At 34.5% G+C, this 16308-nt stretch overlaps 1 pseudogene; it reads right to left on the bottom strand.

The window, feature by feature from the left end:
- The window catches only part of LOC143410785 (axin interactor, dorsalization-associated protein-like), a 54151-nt pseudogene that overhangs the window by 7032 nt on the left and 30811 nt on the right, over nt 1-16308 (bottom strand).

Here is a 16308-nt window from a genome sequence, read left to right as displayed (position 1 = left end):
TTGTTGAAGTAGAGCACATACATTTTAAAATGTACAAATTGTTAGCACAGTTTGCTGAACTTTCACAAAGTGAATACACCTGTATAACTAGCATCAGATCTAGGAAAGATATGATCAGTCTCCTGGGAGTGTCCTTCCCCACACCCTATCCAATGCACTCTTCCAAAAGATAGCAACCACACCAAGTATTAGTTTTGAATGTTAAGAATGACTTTTGTCTGCCATGGTGTCTTCTGATTATGATAAATACTTATTGCTAGTAATATCAAATTTCTTAATATCTTCCTTTACAATCAGTGCTTTTATGTTATATTTAAGAAAACTTATCCCACTCCAAAATCATAAAGGTATTATCTTGAAAGCATTTTATTGTTTTGCCATTCACACTTAATTCTTTTTTTTTTAAGAAAGAGTGAGAGAGAGTGAGAGATTGGGAGAGAGAGAGAGAGTTTTAATATTTATTTTTTAGTATTTGGCGGACACAACATCTTTGTCTGTATGTGGCGCTGAGGATCGAACCCGGGCCACACGCATGCCAGGCGAGCATGCTACTGCTTGAGCCACATTCCCAGCCCCACACACTTAATTCTATATGTCACACAGAATTATTGTCTATGGTGTATTGTAGGAGCTTTAATTTCATTCAATTTCACATAAATACTCAATTGTCTCAGCACTACTTATTAAAAAGACTGACATTTTCCACCACTGATCTGCGGTCCCACCTCAATCATAAATCATGTGGCAATCACTTTCTGAGTTTTCTGTCTTACCGAACTGTTTATCCTCTTATCACTAATACAGTATCTTAATTCTATAGCTGTATAAAAGGTCCAGGAACTGCAATAAAAATTCAGATGAGTTTCAGAAAGAGTCTATCTATATAAATTGCTTCTTCAAATTTATGAACTAGTATACATCTTTACATTTTAAAAATCATAACATTTATTTAATAGAACTTTATTTGACCTAAAAGCCTTCAGAAATAAAGACCTACAGATCCAGGGAAAACTCCTGTTTTTATGTTTATGTTCCATGAAGAATGGATGGCCATGTAGAAATGACTGGAAAGGGGGTGTGAGCTAATGGTAAAAGGCTGCCAGGGTCCTAGCAAGCCCTGTCTGGTCAGATTCTTCTTGGCCTCTCTGTATAGCCTTCTTTCCTTCTGGACCTAAGGCAGGTCCTGTCTGAAATGAGGGTTTTTAAGGGAGGGGGTAAGGGAGGGTAAGGGGACAGGAAGGGAATAGCAGGGAGGGTAGAGGAAAGAGAGAGAGAGAGAGAGAGAGAGAGAGAGAGAGAGAGAGAGAGAGAGAGCTTTCTAGGTTTTATGAGAGAAGGCTTTAGGAGAGAAGGGTGAAGGACAGGAGGGCAGGAGGAGGGCAGAGGCTTTGCTGCTGAGGTTGCTTTCAGGATTCCAATCTCCTTCAGTTAGAAGTTCTCAGCAGGCCAAAACCCCACCCTTTGGGCTATCATATTCTGATCTGACCCTGCCCACCTTCCCCCTCTCCCTCCCTCCTCCTCCCATTCTCCTTTTAAGAAAGGAATGTGTAGATCTTTCAATCTTCTAAGATCTTCTTTGATTTCTCTGTTTAGGGTTCTGTAGTTTTCATTGTATAGATCTTTGACTTCTTTCGTTGATTCTCAAGTATCTTATTTTTTTTTTTGAGGTTACTATAAATGGAGCAGTTTTCCTCATTTCCTTCTCAGAGGCTTTGTCACTGATATACAGAAATGCCTTTGATTTATGGGTGTTGATTTATATTCTGCTCCTTTGCTGAATTCATTTACTATTTCTGGAAAGATCTACCTCACTCTTGGGATAGGCAGAATTAATATTATCAAAATGACCATACTACCAAAAGCACTATATAGATTTAATGCAATTCCAACCAAAATCTCAATGGCATTCCTCATAAAAATAGAAAAAGCAATCATGAAATTCATCTGGAAAAATAAGAGATCAAGAATAGCTAAAGAAATCCTTAGCAAGAAGAGTGAAGCAGGGAGTATCGCTATATGAGACCTTAAACTATACTACAGAGCAATAGTAACAAAAACAGCATGGTATTGGCACTAAAACAGACTGGTAGACCAATGGTACAGAATAGAGGACACAGAGACTAACCCACAAAATTACAATCAGCTTATTTTAGAAAAAGGTGCCAAAAACATGCACTGGAGAAAAGGTAGCGTTTTTCAACAAATGGTGCTGGGAAAACTGGAAATCCATATGCAACAAAATGAAATTAAACTCATAACTCTCACCATGCACAAAACTTAACTTAAAATGGATCAAGGACCTAGGAATTAAGCCAGAGACTCTGTGTCTAACAGAAGAAAAAGGTAGGCCCTAATCTTCATCATATGGGTTAGGCCCCAACTTCCTTAATAAGACTCCTATGGCACAAGAATTAAAACCAGGAATAAATAAATGGGATGGATTCAAACTAAAAAGTTTTTTCTCAGCAAAGAAACAATCCGTGAGGTGAACAGAGAGCCTACATCCTGGGACAAAATCTTTACCCCTCACACATCAGATAGAGCACTAATCTCTAGGGTATATAAAGAACTCAAAAAGCTAAGCACTGAAAAACCAAGTAACCCAATCAAAAAATGGGCCAAGGACTTGAACAAACACTTCTCAGAAGAGGATATACAATCAATCAACAAATATATGAAAAAATTTTCAACATCTCTAGCAATCAGAGAAATGCAAATCAAAACTAAGATACAACTCTAATCTGAATTGCAGTTATTATGAAGACAAACAACATTAAGTGTTGGCAAGAATGTGGGGAAAAATGTACACTCATACATTGCTGGTGGGACTGCAAATTGGTGTAGCCAATCTGGAAAGCAGTATGGAGATTCTTTGGAAATCTGGGAATGGAACCACCGTTTGACCAAGCTATTGCTCTCCTTGGACTATACTCAAAGGACTTAAAATCAACATACTACAGGGACACAGCCACATCAATGTTTATAGCAGCACTATTCACAATAGCTAAACTGTGGAGCCAACCTACATGCCCTTCAGTGGATGAATGGATTTTTAAAAATGTGGCATATATACACAATGAACTTTTTAAAAAGAGAATAAAATCATGGCATTTGCAGGTAAATGGATGGCATTGGAGAAGATAATGCTAAGTGAAGTTAGCCAATCCCCAAAAAACAAATGCCAAATGTTTTCTCTGATATAAGGAGGCTGACTCATAATAGGGTAGGGAGGAGGAACATGGGATGAATAGATGGATTCTAGATAGGGAAGAGGGGAGTGAGGGAAAGGGAGGAGGCAGGGGACTAGCCTCCTAATGAATGTGGAATGAATGTGATGGACATCATTATCCAAAGTACATGTCTGAAGACACAAATTGGCTGTCAACCTACTTTATATACAAACAGAGATATGAAAAATTGTGGTATATATGTGTAATAAGAATTGTAATGCAAAAAAAAAAACCAAGTACATGTATAACATGAATTGGCGTGAATATGCTTTATACAAAGATATAAAAAATTGTGCTCTATATGTGTAATAAGAATTGTAATACACTCCATTGTCCTGTATTTAAAAAAAATAAAATCAATAAAAGAAAAAGAAGGGAATGGGGAGTGGGTAGGGAAAAACTGTGGAATGAACCCAAACTAACTTTCCAATGCACATATGTGAATATACTATAATGAAACTCATCACTTTGAATATCTATAAGATACTAATTTTAAAAAATGTAAATAAATAGATCAGTAAAGTGGATCAAAGGGAACAGTGAGAGGGAGGATGGGGAGGGTGAAGGGACTGAATTTGAGCAAATTATATTCCATGCATTTATAATTAGTCCAAATGAATCTAATGTCAAGAATAACTATTATGAACAAATGAAAAAAAGAATAATGACTTCACTGTTTTTATAAAATGCATTCTCATAAACAATTCAATCAAGAGAAATGAAAAAAGTAAAAGAGAACGTACAATTCAACATCTCACCAACCATAACAATTATTAAGTCACTCTTCCATCTTTTTCGCCAATTTCAAGATTACTCCAGTTTTCTTTTCCTTTTGATATTCTTTTCTTTCTTTCAACAAAGGTTTATTTTCTACATAAAATTCTTATATTTCTTTTGTTGAATTTATAATAAGGTCCTTGATATTATTTAATACTACTATAAATATTATAATAGTTCATTTTCTAAGCAACTATTACTTGTTTGAGATAGAATTGATTTGTCTGTACAGATTTTATATCCAGAAACCGCATTATCTTATTAATGAGTTATGAATAGTTTTTTTGCATATTCTCTATATATTCATAAATATGCAAATAAAGAACATCCCCCCTTTTATATTTCATTTTTCTTATCCTAGTGCAGTAGCTAGGGCTTCCAAAACAATTCTGATGAAAAGAAGTAATAGACACTCTTGTTTTGTTCAAATTCATCATTAAATGATTTTGGGCTGTAAATGTCATGTAGCCATGTTTTATCAAATTAAGGATGTTTTTCTGTTCTTTGCCAAGAATTGTTTAAAATCAAGGCTGTATTTCAAACTTAACTGAGAACTTTTTCTGCATTGTTGACAACATTATGAAATCTTTCCCCTTAATCTGCTAATGTGAACTACCTTGATAAATTCTGCTAATAATATATTTTGAAAAATCACTCATTAGTTCATGGAGATTTTCTGAATTATTTTCTACACCATCCTATGTATCATAGTTTATTCTGTCAATCTTCATATGGCAGTTACATTATTTCTAACTTTTTATCATTATAAAAAACACCTCAACAGAGAATCTGGTATATATGCAAGTGTTTCCCCCTCTTTTTCCTGCATTTTGCGGGTGCACCTTCAGAGTAAATTCTCAGGAATGGGATTGCTAAGGCAAAAATATGTACTTATATGTTGTTAGAGAATGCTCAATTTCCCTCCAAAGGAACTGTACCATTTTTCTATTTCCACCAGTGATTAATAAGTACCTATTTCCCCTAAGACTCACCAACAGTAGCTTTAATTTAGGTTTTTTATTAAAAATAAAGTTGAGTATCTTTTTATATGTTTAACGGGTATTTTTAAATGTGTGTGTGTGTGTGTGTATGTGTGTGTGTGTGTGTGTGTGTGTTCACACGTGCGCACACTCGCTCATGTTGTCTGTTCCTCTCATGTATTCTGCTTTGGTTATTACAATTAAAATTTTTTTTTTATATATTAAGAATGTTGGGTTGGGATGTAGCTGAGTGGCAAAGTGTCTGCCTTGCATTTGCAAAATCCTGGATTCGACACCTAGTTCCAGAAAAGACAAAAAAAAGAACCCACCCTACCCCACCCCCCCAAACCCCCAAGAATGTTACCTCTTTTATGTCTTACCTCTTTACTACCCTTTTTTTGACAGTCAAAAGACGATTGCTTTACAACTTTCAAAGTCTTTTTGATGTTAAGATTATTTTTTTTCCAAGTTGATATTAAACTTGTTGTTACTTTGGGATGAGTCAATTTTATAACCTGTCATCATCTAGATCTTTCAGTTGAAATGGTAGGGCTGATGCTACATTCCTTACCAACAATCTTTTTGCCTGAGATTACACAGTAAGTTTAATGTAATCATTATGCTTCGAATAATTTAATATGGAGGCAGTGATTGCAAGTCTGAATTTCTTGTTTAATTCAAGGTAGAATGTCAAACATTGTGCTCCATGATGAAGGAAGCTGACTGTAATTAAGATCATAGATTACATAGAAAGGTGCCTATTTAAGATGTTTCAGAATGGTCTATGATGTGCTCTCTTTCTGCATGGTCAACTCCTACATACTCAGTGAGTCCTAAATCTGGCTAGATTTATTGAACTCCCTCAGTCCTTCTTTTTGCCAACCTATGACATTGGTGCACATCTCTAATTATAATCATGTGCTTTTGGCTCTGTCTTGCTGACTACACAATAAGCATCCTGAAAGGTGTGGGAACTGTTCCTTTTGTAGTATGCACAAGGAATAAACAGATCTTTGTTGAAGAAATATTTTATTGAATGAATGACTGAATTTCCAGTTCTAGAGGTTATCATGCTCTAATAAACAAATGGCTAGAGAATCTATATCAATGAGTGAAGAAATAATAAACATAAAAGAAGATCAAATACTAAAATAATACCATACCATCTATAGCTCCCAGGTTAGATGAAAAAGGGTGCATGTTTTTGCATCAAAGATAAAACCATGATAGTTGTAAATTGAGCCAATGCATTAAAAGGAAGATTTATAAGTGAAGAATTAACATATCCAATTTCATAGTGTAATATGAGAACAAGTCAAGTACATTCATAAAATCTGAAGACTAACAAGGATAAGAAAGAAATCACTACACACAATCCAGCGTAAACTGTGCTATTCCAGCTAAATCATCTGCTCTCAGATCTAGAACAGAGATCAGAAGAAATGTTCTTCCACATGGAATTGCTATGTAAATAAGAAATAGCTAACACTTGTGAGTATTTGTGATGTGCCACGTACTGTCCTAATCCTCTCATCTAATCCTCACAACAATAGTTTAGTTCTATTTTTCAGAGGTGAAAAGTGAGGCATAGAAAAACAAATTATCCATAATCACACAGTAGTTTGGCTACAGAGTCCATGCTTTTAACCATCATGTCCCATTTTAACATCTTTATTTTAATTGTCCCTAAAGCCTTAAAAGGAACTGCAGGAGAACCTCCCCATCTCAAGCTTCTGCAAAGTTCCTTTTGCCATGTAACATAACAGTCACAGGTTCCCAGGATTAGAATATAGACATTTTTGTGAGGCCACTATTTGTGCCTTATACTTTTAAATATGGAAAACTCTAAATGGCTACAGCTGTCCAAACCAAGTTTTCAATAACATCCCAGGAATGTTATTGAGCTGTCACTAAGAACTCCAAGTAAGGGAGTGATTAAAAAAGAGTAACATTTGAACTTTGTACACTGGGCAATGCACATTCACAGGAATGGACAGAGACTGAGTAGCCCAGATAGCAATATGATAGGTCTTTAACACTCAAATAGCAGTGAGCAGCAGGACTGTGTTCATTTGGTTAATTCCACTTTCAGTTTTTACTGCAAGACAAAGGAAGCCATTGGTAGCTGGTGAGCCCCAAGTTGTACTGAACACAGAAAGCACGTCTTTTTCTGACTTATCTGCCCCAACCACCTCTTATGCACTAACCAGAGCAAGCATGCTCTCACTGGTGTCAAAAAGAGTTGGAAGGAATTACTCAATTCAGTGTGATTTTCTGCGAGAGGAAGATTCTAAGCCTAAACCTAAAGACAAGTCTGATAAAGTAATGACAATGAATTAGAAGGTTTGGAACCATTTCACCACATTACTGTAATAGGGGACACCAAAAAGTCCATTTTGTTGATGGAAACTATTTATTAACAGGTAGTACATGGGTAAAAACTCAAGTTGCTCTATTCCATTGTGCTTCATCTGTGGAAAACAATTTATGAAGGTAGCTATGGATCCCCCAAATGGCTGTTTGTTAAACACAGACGAGTTCGCTCAAGAATGTTTTAAAAACTGTGTAAAAGCGTCTGACCTAGCCAAGAATGTTACAGCCACTTCCACTGTGGAGAGGAAAGGGAATTGTGCAAGTAAGGCCTCTGCCTCTGCTGGGCACCCCACAGCACTGACACAGACCAAGCAATGAAGCACCAATCTACCTGCAACAGGTACAGAAAAACAATGGGAGAGCATCTGAAGCCCCCCACCCCCCGACCGCAACTTCTTTGTTCCAAGAGAATGCTGAGAAAAATGAAGGTCTGAGTATCAAGTAGGATGGCATCACATTCAATAGTCTCTCTGTAGCCATAGAGATCATGGAGAATCAGACAATGAAAGGACCACCAGCCTGAAGATGAATCTGGAGTGACATGGATATGAAGGTCAGTGGGATTCTTAAGACCCTGTCCTCACATGCAGAAGGGGAAGTCATTTTTTTCTTTCAACTTTTTATTTTTGCTTTTTAAAAATTGCTATTGTTTATATCTCATATCATACCATAAGGACAATTTCTAGTCCAAAATTGAAAATGACATGACAGTCTTTGTCCAAAATAGTACATTATTGTCTAGGTCAGAACATTAAAAGAGGAAAATTACCAAAGATTATATTTTTTTAAAACACTGATTTTAGTTTGCTTATTGAGTAATTTCATTTGCTTGGCTTTTTACATAATATTGTACAAATGTTTGTCACAGGCATTTACTTCAATAAGAGGTGAGTCAGTGTTCATTTTGCCTTGGTGCTTGGTGAATAAAATGTCATGAATAAGAAGTACAAAATTTTTATCCATACTTTTAGGACAGAGATGTACCTGATATCTAAAATGTAAACTAAGCATTATCATATGTATGTGATTATATATGTCTTCTTTTTTTTAGATTTATCATACTTGTAATTAAATTCAGATGTCTGATACTACCAATTCAAAGTCTGTCACACACTTTTTTTAAGTGCACATTTCTTTGTAATTTTAAAATGCAATAAAAAGGATATATATAAAATAATATTTTCTAATATTTTGGGATAATTTTAACATAATTTAAAAAAATGGTATTGTCAAATCATTATTTGGTCATAACATTTTGTAGATGGCACAAAACATGAAATGGGTCTTAAAAATCTAGCAAGAAAAAAATTTTGCAATTTGTACTGCACATCTGAAATTTGTACACACATAAAAATTGTGTGAAAATATAAAAACACATGCACAATTTCTTTTGGGTGGTAACTGATTAGTAGTTGAGGAACTGCTCCAACCTTTCAAAATAAAGAGTAACATCATAAGAAGTTTGTTCACTTTGAAATTACATTAAAAGTTTGATAAAAATCTTAGGGGTCATTAGCTTCAAATAATAATATTTCTAAGTCTGTCAAAAATTATACCTGATTAAAGTTGTTTGTATATAGGTTATATGAGTATGTTCTTGTTTTTATTTTCTTTATTGACTGGTACTAGAAATATGTATTTTTCTGTGTTCAGAAATATGTGATTTGGATAATGGCTGAATTCTTAAGTGTCACCATCATATCTGGAAAAAAATAATAAATACTCTCACAAAACCTACGATTAATCAGTGGGTATATGTTTCATACACAGATGCTATTTAGCATGCAAGGAAGAGTTACTACAGGTGCTGGGTTAAAAATTTGAGTGGCCCGAGCACTTTCAAGAAAAAGCAGGCCAGATGTTGCTTAGAGCCTTGATGAAGAGCCTACTCAATAGACATTTCCTATGAACCAATTTCTGCAAATCTCTGGAGAAAACCTTTTTTGAATTCAAGTGACAAGATTCATGGATTAAAAAAAAACTGAGCCAGACATAGTGGTGCATGACTGTAATCCCAGCAACTTGGCAAGTTAAGGCAGGAGAGGCCAGCTGGGCAACTTAGCAAAATCCTGGTTTCAAACTAAAAAAATACATCAAAGAGCTGGGGATGTAGCTAGGTGGTAGAGTACCCCCAACTTCAATCCCCAGTACTACAAACAAATAAGAAACAAATTATAAAAAAGAAATCTTAAAATGTTTCCAAAACTGCTTGAGAGTAATAGAATATTAACAAGCCTTAAAACTATTGAAAAACAGCTAGGAGAACTACCAGATAACATTGAATGGTATTTTCCTTTCCTTTCAACATAAGTACATGACTGGATGAGGGACTCTGGCTCTGACTGTTTGGCTCAGTCTGAGAATTTGAGACTTTGAGAGGAAGGAAGTGCTCGGAGAGCCAGAGTCTAACTGCACACTTTGGTGGTATTTACTGATTAACCCTAGATATATTCTGAAATTCTGTGAAATAAGGATGCCTTAATATTCATGGAACAGCAATGAATATTTTGTTGCAGTGTTCAACTTCCTATATGCATGGGTAAGAAAAAAACTGCACTTTAGCTGAAAATGAAATCCATATTTGCTTAACTCGAAAGTTCAACTCAGAATTGAATATTTATGCAGGAAATAAACAAGTACAGGTTTGATATTAAAGAAGTAAGATTCACTCTTCATTTTGAGTTTAAAAAACATTTTTTGTACATATCTAAGACTATATAAAAGATGAATAACAAATACAAATCTAAAATAATGTTGAGATTGCTAGGGTTATGTTTAGGTCACTCAGAAATGTTTTTTAAAATTTTGTCTAAAATTGTGTCATGGCTATTTGTGCATGTGGTACTAGGAAACGAATGTAGGGCTTCACACAGGTAAGGCAAGCACCCTACCACTGAGCTACATCCATAGTTCTTTCTATTTTGAGACAAATTCTCTCTAAGTTGTCCCAACTGGTCTCAAACTTGCAATCCTCCTGCCTCAATTTCTCATGTAGCTAGGATTATAAGCATGCAATCCTGGCCAGCTATTTTTTTTTTAAATTTCTATTACTTTGGTTTATCATTTAGAAGCTTTAATATTCAACAGGATAAATAAATTTTCAGGTAATAAATGATAAGTTATAAATTTATATCCTCTATTTAAATGAAATCTACTGAGATTACCTTAAGAAAATTAAACTACTATTTGGACTTAAGCCAGTTAGTGTTTAAAGCAGTACACAAAAGTTACTGTTTGTCTTATGAGAATTGAAGGCTTTGAAAATGATATTAATGTCAAAGAAAGGTTTAACAATTTTTATTCTTTTCAAGAAATGTTGGATAAAAATCCATTTTTAATTTTAAAAGGGAATAAACTACTTTTGGTCATACCATATTTATATATTATACTTCATCTCATTAGCTTAACAGTAGTAGTGTTTAGCATGTGTGTTTGTCAAAACTCATAAAGCTGGACACTAAAAAAGATGCCTATTATATATGTAAGGGACACCTTAATAAATCTTTTTTAAAAAGATCACAATAAGCTAGATGCTATGGCACAAGTCTGGAATCCAGGTGACTTGGGAGGCTGAGGCAGGAGGATCCCAAGTTTAAGACTAATCTCAGCAACTCAGTAAGGCCCTCAGCAACTAAGTGAAATCCTGTCTCAAAATAAAAAATAAAAAGGGCTGAGGATGTGGTTCACTGGTAAAGTAACCCTGTGTTAAATCCTCAGTACCAAAAAAAAAGTACAACAAACTTACAATTATATAAATTACATAAAATAAACATAATAAAAATGTTATAATTCTTAGAAGCACCCTGCCATGATAATGTAGACACAACAGCCTTATCACGACTGAAATCTTGGATGTCCACAGTATAACAATTTTTTCCCATTCTACAATTAAGTTAAAGGTTAAATTGTCCTTCAATAACATTTTCAATTTTAAAATGACACAGGCCCTTGAAAATATCATCGCAAATCAAATATAGCCAATTGAACTATATGTACTCTTTCTTACTTTGAGGAAAATAATTCAGGGAATAGAAGGGTTTAGTGAGCTTTCTGTATCTCTGAAATAAAATACCAAAATGCTATATCAGAATACAAAAATCTGATTACTTTGGGCTTAATCTTTCATAGCCAATAGACTTAATTTACAGAGTTTCTTTTCAACTCAGCAACTTGAACCCCATAAAGACCTTAATCTGTCCATTTCATGACTTATATCATCTGCTTCAAGGATCTTGTTTGCTACAGAAGTATAGCTAGTGAACAAATAACCAAACCAGAAATTTATAGAACTGGAATCTATTTCAATTATAGCATGTGGTTTGAAAAGGAAATAAAAAATACAGAAAAATTTTAGCAAATTTATTTACCTCATCATCTCAGCAATCTTGAAATTTCCTACAAATATGACAAGTAAAATATAGCTCTTTCTTCATAAGGATAAGCAGATTGGAAATACTTACCTTGTACCAAAGAAACACTAACAATAACATTTTATAGTGACTGTAATTTTTCCAATAATCCTATGGTGTAGGACATTAGCACCATTTAGAGGTGATAATGAAAATACAGTAGACACCACTACACCAGCAAATGAAAAGTATCATGCCAAATGCTTTGTATGTGGTGCCTTAATTTTCACTGTAACCCTACAAATTAGGCATTGTCAACATCTCCTTTTATAAAGAATTAAGTACAGTCACTTAACTACTGATTGGCAGATGTTAGACTCAAAAGCGCAGGTATCTTGTTTGTCTAAGCCTATACTGTTTATATTTCAAACGTCTTCTACCAAAGAGTATTTAAATTACTGGAATCTGACTTTAATTATGAAGTTTTCTGGATGATAAGTATTTTATATTTAATTATACCATAAAGCATGGAGTCTTTAAAAAAATGCATCACAATAGTACAGTGTTATTTCTACACTTTTAAAAATGAACTAGTTCATCAGAAGTAAAAACTGTGCACTGTATAAGAATAGAAGAAAGTATAGAAGTGGAAGAGTCAAAAAATTTACTCAGGGTGCTTGACTAGGGTATTTTACAACCTTGTCAAGATCTTCCACAAATAAAAAGGACTTGCTATGTATTCTTTATTTCCCTGTTAAGGGCAACTCTTTAGTATCTGTTCCTCCAAGTCCAGGTTTCACAATCATATATGATTATTTAAAGAACAGCTAGATATATAAAGAAAATAATTAACATAGCAAACAGTTACTCTAGAAAGCCTACTTACAATGTTGGTCCATGGCTAGCATCTGGGAACCTGGATTTCAGCAGGATTCCCATCGTGCCCTGTTAAGAAGATCACTGTGCCTAAACGGTCCATGCAAACAATATGGTTTGTGCTGAACACTTGCTTTCTTCCTGGAGTCTGTAGTTTTGGTTCATGCTAACCCCAATCAGTGTCTTGTGCACTGAATCTCTACAGTGCTTCCCCAATAGACAATATTTTTCATTTCACAGGTGTGAAAGAATGTTGAGAGAATCAAGTACATATTTGACTCTTCTGGGAGAGGACTCTTAGAAGTTTGGTTTCCTCTGGAATTTGTCTGTGTGCCTTTACCCTTTGCTGATTTTGTTCTTGTGTTTTCTTGTTGTAATGACTCAGAATACAACTGTGAGTACAGCTATATGCTGAGTCCTGTGGGTCTTCCTAGACAATCACTAAACATGGGATGTTTTGAGGATCCCTGACACAAATAGTAAGATACTTTCACAATAAACCGATAGCTACCGCTAACAGAATGGCCGTGATAATTTGCTTAAGATTGGCAAACTTGGAGATGTTTTACCTGCCACTAACAAGTACAAAAGTAAGTTCCAAACACCTGACCTTGAATTATATAATGTACATTTTTTGTACCCACCAGGCACTCTAGCAGGAAAAGAATCAGGAGACCCTGCTCCAGCACCACCTTATTCTTCATCTTCTTCAAATTCTAAGTGCTCTTCCTCACCAGGGGCTAAAATTCTCCTATATAAAAAAGGACAGAAAAATTAGTGAGCTACTCCACTTAATACACCAGCTAACCCTCAAAGCCACTAACTTCCCAGATAAGATGCTGATTATTAGGTTAATGTTGATATAAATGTCAATGTCAATCATTTCATTGCTACCAATGGTATCAGTCATATCACCAATACCAAATTTGATAGGGAAAAAAATCCAGAAATATTTAAAAAACAGGCATAAAATAGATAATAAAATCAGAAGACAAAATATGGATGTTTATTTATTTACCTTAATGGGACAGGCTGAACATCAAAGGGAAATTCTTTATTATATGTGAGAATATTCTTTAGGACTAGAATAAAGACATAGACAAACATTAGTCTTATATCTTATATCTTAGTCCTACATGTTATGTAAGTCTTATATATTAGTTAGTCTTATATGTTATATCTTAAATTGATACTTTTAATCGTATTTTATAGTGTATTAACCACACATTAATATATGTATTTTAAATTCCGAGCTTCACTATCATTTCAAGACTATGCAATTGACTACTGAGTGTATTAGCAAAATAAAAATGTCCATAGTGGACTGCAGGTACCAGTATTTTCAGAGTACTGTAAGATCTCCAAGGAAAGTCTCAGAGCCCTGATAGAAAATAAAGCATAAAATAGTTCTCCAATGTACAAGGTCCTAGGTGATATGGGGTGAAAGAGAATACCTCTTCTTCTGAAGTATTTTAATTAAAAGATTGATACTGAAGATGACTAATTAAAGAGAAATAGATAATCACATCTTATTCTTTATCCTAAGTAGATTTCCCTCAATACTTATCACACTGGTAAGGTTTGTAGCAACAAGGTTATAATTCTAATATTCCTTTTATGATGAAATTTATTATATATGTGTACACACATATATACATGCATATATATGTGTGTGTGTGTATATATATATATATATATATATATATATATATATATATATATATTTACACATGTGTACACACACACACACACACACACACACACAGCAGACTCTCTCCTCAGGGAAGTCATCAAACAACATAATGCTATCACCTCTTGTTTCCTGGTTGATTACTTTCTGGCATGTAAGCCTACAGACAGATGTTATACAATTCTATCTGTATCTGGAAAAGTATTTTATGAAATTTATTGTTTCATTTCCCAATTTATGGGTTCCTAGTGACTACCTGCAATTATTTCAAGGTGAATATTTAGCATTATTAATTGGGCAACCCATGATTTTTACTCTAATTACTCAGACTTTAATTTTGGAGTCTTGCAGATTTGAGTTAAAAGGAGTATGGCATATTGGATTCCTAAATAAGGAAATTCAAAAAGAACAGGTTGTAATTACATAACTTATTCCAATAGGAGTCAATCATCCAGTGAGAAAGAAGTTGGAAACTTGTACCTAGATTCTCATTACTCACTCTTAATTCTCTCTCCCTTTAGCTCTTCCTCATCCTTTATCTCTTTCTTCTTCTCAACAAATGCATACCGAGTACTCACAATGTTCCAATCACTGCTTTAGGTGTTAAAGATACACAGTAATCAAGAACTCATATTTGGACCTTAGACTTTACTAAGGAAAAGTAGACAATAAATATGCCAATAAATAAACTAGATAATGTAAGATGTGATTAGTGGTATGAAGGATACAAACAGGATGCTGTGTAAAAGCAGAGAGAACTTGGTAGAGTAGCTAAGGTAGACAGGGTGCCTTTCGAAACTAAACTGTAAGAAGACATTTGAGCCAAGACCTGAGATGAGAGGAATCATCCACAAGTGGCTCTAGCATAAGGGCTTCCCAGGTATTAGAGAACAGGCTGGAGCAACAACAAAGGTTCCAAGTAGGAAACAGTTTGCCTTATTCAAGGCATAGAAAGGACTGTGAGAACTTAAGTCTGACAAGCAAAGGGAAAGCAGCAGGAGATCAAAGTAGAAGGCTTAAATCAAAACCTAGCCCTACAATTGCAATAATAACTTGAACATTTACATAAATACTCTTACTCTAATCTCCCCAGTTCTAAAATGAGAATGCTACTTCCTTTACAGGCTATTGAGAGAATTACAGCCTAAATAAATGTATACAAAATGGCAAGGGAAAATCTAAAATGGACATTCACTCTCTCCATGACCTTTTTGATCTAGTTGACTAGAATTCTAATATTTCTTATCTTACTAAGAAGTACTGTTTATTTTTTAATACAAGAACATCTTTTCTATACTTCTGCATGATCATTGTTACTAAACTATTAAATCAACTCAATATTAATAAGTAATATTAAGAAATATTGATCACTTACACAACAATGGAATAGATACCCAAGAATGGGGAGCAGGTAACAAAAAGATCATGTCTCACTTATATCAGAAACAAAAACACAGAAAAGATCATATTGTAATAAGAGTTTAATAAAATGGGCAAAAAAATCAACCATTAAAAATGTATATAACAATAATTTTTAAAAGTTGATCCTGTTATGGTGGCATGTGTCTTTAATCCTAGGTACCAAAAGCCTGAGTCAGGAGGACTAGAAGTTCATCTGCCTAAGCAACGTAGGGAGACCCTGTCTCAAAATAAAAATAAAACAATAAAAGAGCTGGGGTTGTAGTTCAGTGGTAGAGTGCTTGCCTTGCACATGTGGCACTGGGTTCGATCCTTAGCACTACATGAAATGAATAAATAAAATAAAGGTATTGTGTCCATCTACAACTAAAAAAGTTTTAAAAAATAAAAAGGACTGGAAATATAGCTCAGTGGTAGAGCACCCCTAGGTTCAATCCCCAGTACATCAAAAACAAACAAAAAAGTTGAAAAATATCTTGGTTATTAAGAATATCTTGGCTGAGTGTGGTAGTGCACACCTGTAATCCCAGAGGCTTAGGAGGATTAAGAATTCAAAGCCAGCCTCAGCAAAAGTGAGGCATAAGCAACTCAGTGAGACCCTGTCTCTAAATAAA

The sequence above is a fragment of the Callospermophilus lateralis genome, chromosome 11, assembly GCF_048772815.1.
Source record: "Callospermophilus lateralis isolate mCalLat2 chromosome 11, mCalLat2.hap1, whole genome shotgun sequence".
NCBI lineage: Eukaryota > Metazoa > Chordata > Mammalia > Rodentia > Sciuridae > Callospermophilus > Callospermophilus lateralis.
This window is presented reverse-complemented; position numbering and strand designations above follow the sequence as displayed.